The following is a 10,000-nucleotide window of genomic DNA, read 5'->3' as shown; positions in this document are numbered from 1 at the left end:
TTATTTCTTGGAATTTGACCCAAGACATAGTAAATTATTTTACACGACAAATGGCGAGCCTAACCAGGAGGAGGAGGCATCCACTACCCTACGCCAGGACACGGACCTGTCCGCGTCAGACACACAGGGCCCTAAATTACAAGGTAAGGCAGAGCCATTTATAAAATCTGCTGATTTGTTTTTAACGTGTGTTTGACGTGGTCAAGATCCGCCCGGGCTGCAGGTAATTAAAACGCCCCTCTTCAAAGAATCTAGAATAAATCTTACTTTAAATCATGTTTATCAGATTTGGTCCATTTAAAACATCAAAGGCACCGAGAATCCTATGCGATCGTTTGTCATAAATGTCGTATGTGTTTTATGCTTTATGCTTTGTGCTTTATGTGCTCTGCATGTGTGAGCGGAAAGTGTGAATGAATAGCAGTTGGCTTTTTGCATGACTAGCTCAGCCATGCACAGGCTAATAATTCTTGAGTACTGTAACACCAGTGTTGAGAAATGTATAGTACAGCCAGAGTTACAGTATGTTGAAATAGTACGAGAGATACATTTGTAAGATTGATACTTTTGAGGAATAAATTAGCCTAGTCAGGTTTAAATTCCTCCTCTGACGTTTGGTTAAAAGATAAATAGTGTCTGTGTGTACACGTTTAAAAAGTTACCTGTTTGAGTAACTAAGATTAATAGTGTCTGTGTGTACACGTTTAAAAAGTTACCTGTTTGAGTAACTAAGATAAGAAGTTACCTGTGTGAGTAACTAAGATAAGAAGTTACCTGTGTGAGTAGCTAAAAAGGGCCTGTGTGTGCTCTTACAGTAGGCGACGCGCGGCCGAGAGGGCAATAAATCTGATCAGAGTAAAAAATTGTAAATAAGTGTAAATAAGTATGCCGGCGGAGTAAAATAGTATGAGAGTCGCGATGTATTGTGAGAATAGAATAATTTTGGGTTGTGGGTTGTTTTTCTTTACCTAAAAAGTGTAGCGAGTGGTTCTATGATTTAAAACCGTATGTAGTTTATAAATAAGTGTTACTATTGAGTTCAGAATAGCGAGGCCGTAATTTACTATTGTAAAGGGCCCAACAGGCTTTCATGTATCGGTAGCCCATAAATTTAAGCAGATAAGAAAAGACAGTGAAGTGAGGATCACGGCCCACGTGGGGCCCAGCCATTATTTCACGGCCCACGTGGGGCCCAGCCATCATGAAATAAATTCACAAAGTAGAAAAAGGAATAGCGGCCGTTACAGGATGGACTAAAAAAACCAAGCAACAGGCACCATAAGCAAAAACAAGCTGTTGAGCGTATATAATACTGGAGAGCAGGCACTTTATTTGCATCGTCGCAGTGGTTTGGTCTCTGGTTATTCTGTTGCTGTAAATGAAAGTTCTTTGATTTGTTTAATCTCTCTCTCTGTCCCAGCCCTCATCACATAAAGCGAGTTCAGTCCACAAGACACACACACACACCCGCACGCACGTAGCCTACAGTAAATCACCACACACACACACACACACACGCTTAAACCAGACACACATTCCACAACATACACACACCTACACAGCAAGTACTCCCACACACACACGCACACCATACTCACTCATACAACACAGAGCATACATCACACACGCACACACTCAATACAGACACACATTCACTCTCATACACTCACCCTACACGCCCTCTCACACACTCACACCACACACACACACATACACACACCCTATACGCTAAAATCACCACACACACACACGCACCCTCCTACGAGCACGCCACACACACATACATACACACACCCTATACGCTAAACTCACCACGCACACACACACACACACACACGCTTAAACCAGACACACATTCCACAACATACACACACCTACACAGCAAGTACTCCCACACACACACGCACACCACACTCACTCATACAACACAGAGCATACATCACACACGCACACACTCAATACAAACACACATTTACACACACGCACCCTCCCTCTCACACACTCACCCTACACGTCCTTTCACACACTGACAACACACACAAACATTCTTACAAGCACACACACACACATGTGCCCTCTTACAAAGCACACACACACACACACACACACATGTACCCTCTTACAAGCACACACATACACACACACACGTACACAATACAGGGCAAGGCAAGTTTATTTATATAGCACATTTCAGCCACAGGGCAATTCAAGGTGCTTTACATAAGACATTAAAAGTATTATACAGAGAAACATAACTTCTCTTAGAGAGCAGTGCCAAAAAGAAAAGACACAGACACACATTCACAATATAATCACATATACACACACACACACACACACTCGTGCCTGGTATGAGAGGGGTAGAGACAAGATTTTTCAGTAGAATAAAATAATTGTATGTTTTTGCCTCATGCTTGATTTTTAGGTGATAAAGACCAGGATAGACTACCGTGCCAAGTAGCCTAGATGAAAGAGCGTTCGCTACACGGTTGATGTTTAAATTTCGAAATTGTCTACTGTATAAGAAAACTATCACTGACTAACAATTTCTTTGCACTTCTCCTCAGATGCAACTTGGTGTCTGTTCTGAAGTGTCCTCTGGCCAGAGCATTTCTTATTTTGGGATATATAGTTTTCTTCCTATTTCAAAGCTCACCAGTGTGGTTTTGAGGTTATTACCCTTTCAAAGGAATCCATTACAAATTGATGTCAGAACAAGGAATGCTGGTCCGGGCGAGGGGCGGCGAGACGCGCGGCACCGTCAGACTGATCACCCCGCTAATTAAGCGGCTTTCAACACTCACCGGATTCACAGAGGCTGAGTAACGAGAGGGACGGCCCGGTGCTCCAGTCCTCCGCCCCACCCAGCATTTCAATAGAAACAAGTATTAAAAATATATATATATAAAATGCACCAAGAAAATAATTGAACATGTGTTCTATTGGTTGTTTGTTTTATTGTTTGTTCTACTGTTTGTTAAACTGTTGGGGTTTAATATTTTGGGTCTTTAGTATAGTAGGCTACCCTAGAGGCACTGGTGTCTATAAGCCTACTGTAAACTAACTAACTAACTAACTAACTAAACTAACTAAACCAAAAATAATAATAAAACTGCAGTATAGGAACTTCAACGTGGTTGTTGTAATAACCGTTTTCACAAGGAAAGCGAGGTACTGAATATTAGTCTGTTTTTGTTTTGTTTTGTCAGAACTGACATGTTCTATGTGAAACATACTTTTATTATGAAATAGTTACTCTAGTCGGTTCAAGTCATGTGACACGTGATCAGGAAATGTGTGGGCATTTCATGATGAATCATGCGTCTTGCAGCTCCAGTCTTTATCTTGTGTTGTAAGTCCTGACATTAGTCTACTCAAGTTTTCTCTGTGTTGTTGCAAAACGTTTGTGAGAATGTTATCAATATGAAAGTAGTGACTTCTATAGTTAGAGTCATTCACATTATTTTGTTGGGATAAGAACAAATTATGAAGTAGAATAAATGAGAGATGAATGGATATTTCCACGCGGGGGTATTGAAGCGATTTGCATATGTTAAATAACATGAGAAGCATTCAATTCTGTGTAAGGAAACTATTTTCCTGTATTGTCTTTGTACTGTTTCTGATTCCAGAAAAGGAGATCAAAATGGTCAACTGTACTCCGACCACCGACACGGCACATCGAGGACAGAATGAACTAGTTGATTTATAAGCTGATCAAGTGTAGGACTTCCTTGTGTTGAATTATCTGCTTGTTTGTTTTAGTTATTATTATTTAGGGGCCAAGCACGAAGGTGCGAGGCACCTATTGTAATTGTTAGTGTTATTATTATTCATCTGCCATGGGAGCCTATGGCTGGCCCCATTGGTAGAGGCTTAGGGCCTGTAGCCGTGAAGCAAGTCTCACATGAATTGGCCAAAAAGGCGTAAAATGCAAACTTTGAACAGCCATAACTTATCCCCCTTTGAGCTAGAGGCATGACACTTTAAACACATTTGAGTCTAATTATGGTGAACAAATTTGCCTCAAGAACCCGTAACTTCAGGTTATGTAGATTTCTGTGACTTTAATTTATTGTAAAACGCTTAAAATCTATCTCCTCCTAGGTAGTTTTATCAATCTACATGAATCTCAGTAGATGTAATCTAGCATTGAATATCTACAATTCCATCTCGGCAAAAGTTGGAAAATTTGAATTGAACAGCCACTATGAGGCAATGAAAATTGCAGAGGGCACTAGAGAGCTCACTTCCTGGTTAGGCCTAACCGCCAGGCCAATTTTTCCAATTCCTGGTACAACAGTACCAGAGCATATCTTAAGGCAAGTTGGAGAAATGTGACGCAGATTGGCCACAGGGGGGCGCTACAACAAGCCAAAATGCTTAAAAATGGCTGAAACACAATTGATTGCTGTGGCACCCCTTGTGGCTAGATGGGGTTCATATTGCTTGTTTGGGGTAGTTCATGGCATGCTCTATAACTTTCTAATTGGACGCAAAAGCATCAGATTCTATTTTGATATTGACATAAGCGTTGTTGTCAATTGATACAATTGCAACCCCCCACAACAGTTATTATCAGCTATGGCCTACATACTTCCACCCATGGAGAGGGTAGTAGCCTACATTCTACCCACTTCATCAATGGATAGGCTAGTAACCTTAAGCCTGGGAAGAGGGGAGTGGTCTATAGCTTACACACTTCAACCAGGGAGAGGGTAGTAGCTTTTAGCCTAAACAATTCATCCTGAGAGAGCGCAGTAGCACATAGACTACATAGCCTAAACACACCAAGTGTAGGGGGGCATTCTTCTGAGAAATGTTAGGTTTAGAGAGAAATAAGAGTTGTGAGTATGGTTCACAGATAGCTGAATTATCAAGCTATCCCCACACTGAGACTTGATGGTAAATGTGTGACTTCCAGGCAGGTGGAAGGCCTGGAGAATAACCATGTGGCCGGTAGACATGTAGACAAATAGGTCCTAAAAGATATGTCCCAAAATATAATTAATGTAATGAGATGCTTGAAAAAAAACCTGACACTCGTTTGACGCCTTCAGATGAATTGAATGTGATTGCAGTTGTATGATGATGATGATCATGGTGATGATGATGCTGTTGCATGAATTCAACCTGATTTCCCTGGTCAGAAGACACAGACACTTATATGCATAGCTCCAATGTGGCTATGGCATGTTTCGCTTGTTGGCTTTGATGCGTGAGTCGCGCTTAGCCCTGTTATTGCTGCTTGTAGCTATATTTTTTATTTGTTTTCATGTGCCTATGGACTATCTGGGAACGTGGTCCTGGGTTCATAGATTGAGATGGTCGAGGGTGAATTTACATACAGTGCACAATCTCAGCATATAAATTGTTTGTTTACTCTGTTCTGCACCACCACTCTCTGTTTCTTACAGTAAAATTAATTGGGCTATAAACTCCCAAAATTGAGAGCAAAATTGACCATTGAGGAGAGGGAGGCAAAGCGAGCCTTATAAAGTTATAACACACAATTTTGAGAGAGAAAGCAATAAGCATGAGCGAAAAATAAATAAATAAATAAACAGGGAATAACTAAGAGAGTAGATAAGGAGGAAGACAAAGATGTTCAGGAAGTGGAAAGAGCAGGCAAGAACTAGGCAAGGTAAGCAGCAGTGGGAAAAAAGAAAACGGGGATGGGGTGCACTTTCTCTCATCCGCAGATGCCAGCCTGCAGTGCCCTTTCCCGCCTACTGCCGTGCCACAAGACCGGTCCAAGGCCAGCTACCCTCCACCAGCGCAGCAGGACGCCACCCTACCACCACCATACCACACCCACAGCACACATCCACACCAGCGAGGAGACGGAGCAGGAGGGTCAGGAGCGCAACTCCGACAGATCCAGTCACAGACCTTCCACTGGCCAGACGGGGGGGGCCCCAGCGTGGTGTGCCAAAACCAGAAAAGCTACGTGCAACCGCACGTCATCAAATACTGGCATTGTCACTAGTGGGGTCAGCCCAAGATGTCACAAAGGTGACCCATGGAGGGGCTACATCAGACATTGTTGAACAGATACGAACATTCTTGGCTGAAAATCTGACGCCCAGACGAGCGGCCATACAGACAGAGACTGAGAATTACAGCAGCCACGGGAGTAGTGTGACAGTGACGCCTCAACCCTCCACAGCTCAAACCAGGAGGGGGACAGCCTACCAGCCCACTGAATCAATCCAGGCTGGACGGTTTCCAAATGATAGAGGTGCCGAACGTGTACGGAGATCCTACACAGCAGCAGAAATCATGAAGCGAGCACAGACACTGCCCAACCGGCAGGAGTGTGGGGGAAAGTTTGTTGGAGCGTTCCACGACCGATATAGATAGAAAGATACTTTATGAATCCCTTTGGGGAAATCCAATGTATCTAATAGCTCACGGCACAACATAACATGGAACGACACAGCAATAGTATTAACAGAACAAGAGACAGACAGCAGAACCAGAGCGGAGACATCTTCAAGACAAAACAATGAGGGCCAGGAAGACCCCATAAAACTCTCTGTGTGCACTATGTGGTAAATTTGGACACTGGAAGAATGAATGCCCGGAGAACTTTGAGGGAGGCCAGGAGCAGCGCCATCGCTACTGACCAGCGAACAACCCAAATGCAAAGATGTGGCACCCGGCAAGCAGACGCAAGGAATCAAAAACACGGGAGGAGGGGCACTGGCGGGCGGCACGAGGCGATGGGGGTGAGTTCGTTCCATTTTCCCCTGATACACAAGTATTAGTGCAGAATAGAATCACTGATTTAGAAGCATTGCTTACACCACTCACAGGGTGCGATGCCCGAGATACACCACAACTAATAAGCTCGTTACCGGGAGTAAACCTTGGTGAAATGGTGTCATTTTTAGTGGACACAGGAGCGAGCATCATAACTCATTAACAAAGAAAGCTTAAAGTATCATCCTAAAATGAGTGGCAAACTAGAAACCTAAGCGGAGACAGTTTCATGTTTGCTAGTGTAGGTTCAAATAACATGGTGGAGAGGGAATTAATTTAGGCATTTGAGCGTCACATTATACCGACCCCAGTGGGCCTGGTACTGAAAAGTTAAAGACTTAAAAAAACTGTCCACGAGTCAGAGAGGGCATAGAGAAAAACAGCCACTGTATGTATATTAATGGTTGATCACTTCTCCTACCACTGATTTGCTCTCTCATGCACGCACACGCTTAGGGGAGACACTGAGCTTATGTTATAAGGTGCACCGGCTCATGTGCACGAGGGAAGGGAGAGCAGATTTGAGGAAAGGTGGGAGGAGGAGCAGATGGAGACAGCGTTAAGTTTGAGCTACTTGTCGGCATGGAGCCAATTGTGCCGCTTCTGTTAAATTGACTGAAACCCAGAAGGGTCTATTTAACATGCCTGATTCTTCTCCTCATGTGTCTCTAGTGAAGCGCCAAAGGATCAATGGTGCGATTTGGGGCCATGGATACGAGGGTGTCATGTGATACCAGACGATTGGTGGTGCAACTCATCAATCCTCCCCCATGTACAAATGTTCAAGCAAGTGGGGAGTGACTGCCTGTTTAAAGAATTATGTGAAGTTACCTTTGACGCGGCTAAGAGCGTCTGTTTTGTTGTCAAATGTAACGAAGGGAGTTGTCAGATGGTGCACAGAACTGGGAGATGAGGAGCGTCTTGCTACCCTCCCAGATCTGTGAACAACAGGGAAAAATTATGTGGGGTTTAGTGAATTTGGCCCCACCGGTTGTTGTTTCACCCAGGTGGAAGTATCGCCCTTGTCTGAAACAATACCCGGTCAAGCCTGAAGCGTGGAGGGCAATTAGGCCTGTGTTTAAAGCTTTGCTTAAGAAAGGAGTAATCAGTGAATTACCCATGGGCAACCAGGTGCGCACACCTATCTTTCAGGAAAAGAAGGTGCAGGGCCTGGAGAACTGGCAGAGTGGAGAGTTAAAAATGCTAAATGGGTCACAATTGTAGACCTCTCGAATGCATTAGTTTCCATTGTAGTCCACGAGGGCAGTCAATTCTGGTTTGTAATTAGGGATGCGCATGGTATTGACCATTGCGCCAGGGGGGAGGTGAAACAGTATATGGCGGGTACAGTAGAGATTTTTCTTGTTTAAAATCGTAATGAAAATAAATGTGTTAGTGAGAGGGATTATTAAGTCACCACAATTATATTAGGTCCAGCACCAATGTGCATGACAAAAAGGAAAAAAGGAGAAATCAATAGGCCTATTGCCTAGGCCAGAAGACTAACAAGTACAAATGTAGGCCCAACAATTCATTGGGCCTCCGAGTCTTTAATATTATAGTATTTCGCTGTATGCTATTCAATGGTTAGCAGCACGGCACATTGCCACTAAAGTGTGCTTATATTAATTAAAGTAGCCGAATAATTTGTTTGAGTAATAGCCGAATAATTTGTTTGAGTCAAGACGTGACAGAAATATGTGCAACAATATAGTATGACTAAATTCCAATACTCAAGCGTGTTGTAGAAACTTGAGAATCTTGTTTTGGACTAGTCGTGTTATCAGTTATAAAATCACCGTCTAATAGTCAAGGAAAGTAGTCGCTGCGCACATCCCTAACCCACGCCAGGACTAGATGCTAGGTCAGTGGCAAATAATTCTATAGTTCTGATAATGGACGACACTTTGGGGGAATCATGGTCAGAGTAGCATTCAGAATGCTAGGAATCAAGCAGAGATTTGGGTGCGCAGTCAGGGAAGTGTAAAACGAGCAGATGGTAGGCTACTCTAAAAGCTATTTTTCTTCTGCCATGTAGTGAGAATTCAAAAAAAAAAAAAAAAAAAAAAAAAAAAAACAAACAAAGTCAATAGACTAAATTTCCGCAGTATTCATTCTTTCAGTAACCTACCAGCTGGGTTTTTCTATCTCTCTACTCTGACCGTTTGGAAATTGTGTTTTGACGGTTATAATGCATAAAAGAATAACATAGAACAGCCGAGAATAGCAGAAAATATTCAAATCAGACAGCATATCCGAACAAAATAAAATATAGATAGAGCGGATTTAGTGGTTGAAAGAAAGTCAACGTCTGACATTTGGCATTGTTTCGGCTACCGAAAGGCTGATGTAGTAAAAAGCCTGGCGACAGCACAGGTAGCAATTAGCAAGATAAAAGAAGATGACTAAAACCAATCGGGAGCGTCCCACGCCGGGTTTTACATATCGCCAAATATATTGGAAAAAAAGTGTATAGCGGCAATGTATGTTTCTGTCAATATCGTACAGCCGCAGTAAAAAGCCTCTAATATCCCTATTAGGGTTCGACGAGTGTACCCCTACCATCTGCCTCCTACCGCAACCGATGGGCAGCAGGTAATATAGAATACCCCCATCCACAATTAGCGTCTAATTCATGGGGAATCAGCAGTCCTGGCAACCCATAGGGCCCCTAGGCAAGGCCAGTTCCCCACAGGTCAGGATGACTCTCAGGAGGGTCACGCACGGGTCTAGAGTGTTAGATGAGATGCCCCATGTAAAGATAGAGCAGTGTACCCCCTGGGCCTACTTCATAACCCCCCACAGGTCGTGTAGCCTGGGAGGAAGATGCAGCTGTCCCAGGACCACCAACCAATCCTCCTGCCTATGAGATACGCCGTGCAACACCCTGAACCTACCGGTCCTCCAACCCTCGAGATGTGCCCGATGACCCCTGATTCAGCCTTCAGGAGACACCGCGCGACAACCTGGCCATCCACTACACCAGCTAATTCACCCACCGGGTTCAAAACCCCGCAGTCTGCTCCCCGGTCATCGATGATGACTCCCGTCCCTCAAAAGGAATGGTCACTCCCAGGTGCCAGTAGCAGCATCATCACTCATCTCAGCAGAAGCACCATCAAGGGAAGAGTAGACATGCAGGGCACGCCTAGAGTGGTGGTACCCCAAAGCCCGTTTGGTCCCATCGAGGTGGAGCCGCTGGCCACACCCCCAGAGCGCTCCAGGTCACGCAACT

At 43.9% G+C, this 10,000-nt stretch overlaps 1 protein-coding gene across 1 annotated transcript in view; it reads right to left on the bottom strand.

Moving 5' to 3' along the window:
• Positions 1-10,000, bottom strand: part of LOC311312118 (thrombospondin-3a-like) — a gene marked incomplete at both ends in the record, with an annotated part of 52,722 nt that overhangs the window by 8,470 nt on the left and 34,252 nt on the right.

This window comes from Borostomias antarcticus (genome assembly GCF_949987555.1).
Source record: "Borostomias antarcticus genome assembly, chromosome: 8".
Lineage (NCBI taxonomy): Eukaryota > Metazoa > Chordata > Actinopteri > Stomiiformes > Stomiidae > Borostomias > Borostomias antarcticus.
The sequence above is the reverse complement of the archived record's forward strand: the minus strand, read 5'-3'. Positions and strand labels throughout refer to the sequence as shown.